Source organism: Laccaria bicolor, genomic scaffold, assembly GCF_000143565.1.
Source record: "Laccaria bicolor S238N-H82 LACBIscaffold_85 genomic scaffold, whole genome shotgun sequence".
Lineage (NCBI taxonomy): Eukaryota > Fungi > Basidiomycota > Agaricomycetes > Agaricales > Hydnangiaceae > Laccaria > Laccaria bicolor.
In genome coordinates, this window is record NW_001889956.1 from 68,087 (window position 1) to 69,364 (window position 1,278).

Here is a 1,278-nt window from a genome sequence, read left to right on the forward strand (position 1 = left end):
TCTTTGGGCCACTGGAGTTAGTGGCTAGCTTAGTGTTGTCACTGTTCATGACGATGTCCGCACTATNTCCTAATTGGGCCATTTCCTAATTGGGAAAGGCGTTACACTTTTTTCTGCCATATCTAATGTCAGGCACACTGCGCATTTAGGTCAGGAACTATTTCCCACACTCTTTGGGCCACTGGAGTTAGTGGCTAACTTGGTGTTGTCACTGTTCAGGACAATGTCCGCACTATTTCCTAATTGGGCCATTTCCTAATTGGGAAAGGCGTTACACTTTTTTCTGCCACACATAATCTCAGGCACAGTGCACATTTAGGTTGGGAACTGTTTCCCACACTCTTTGGGCCACTGGAGTTAGTGGCTAGCTTAGTGTTGTCATTGTTTATGACGATGTTCGCATATTTCCTAATTGGGAAAGTCATTACATAATATCAGTTTGGTTTGTACTGTCCGCTTTTTCACTACAAAAGTTTGTAGTGTCCGCTTTTTGGACAACAAATATTTGTAGTGTCCGCTTTTTAGACTACAAAAGTTTGTAGTGTCCGCTTTTTTCATTACAATGTTTGTAGTGTGTGCTTTTTAGACTACAAAAGTTTGTAGTGTCCGCTTTTTTCATTACAATGTTTGTAGTGTGCGCTTTTTTCACTACAAATGTTTGTAGTGTCCGCTTTTTTCACTACAATGTTTGTAGTGTGCGCTTTTTAGACTACAATGTTTGTAGTGTCCGCTTTTTTCATTACAATGTTTGTAGTGTCCGCTTTTTAGACTAGAAATGTTTGTAGTGTCCGCTTTTTTCATTACAATGTTTGTAGTGTGCGCTTTTTTCATTACAATGTTTGTAGTGTCCGCTTTTTAGACTAGAAATGTTTGTAGTGTGCGCTTTTTTCACTACAATGTTTGTAGTGTCCGCTTTTTGGACTACAAATGTTTGTAGTCTGTGCCCTTTTCATTACAATGGTTTGTAGTGTCCGCTTTTTTCATTACAATGTTTGTAGTGTCCGCTTTTTAGACTAGAAATGTTTGTAGTGTCCGCTTCTTTCACTACAATGTTTGTAGTGTCCGCTTTTTTCATTACAATGTTTGGAGTGTGCGCTTTTTAGACTACAAATGTTTGTAGTGTCCGCTTTTTTCATTACAATGTTTGTAGTGTCCGCTTTTTGGACTACAAATGTTTGTAGTCTTTGCCCTTTTCATTACAATGTGTGTAGTGTGCGCTTTTTATATTACAATGTTTGTAGTGTCCGCTTTTTAGACTACAAATGTTTGTAGTGCCGC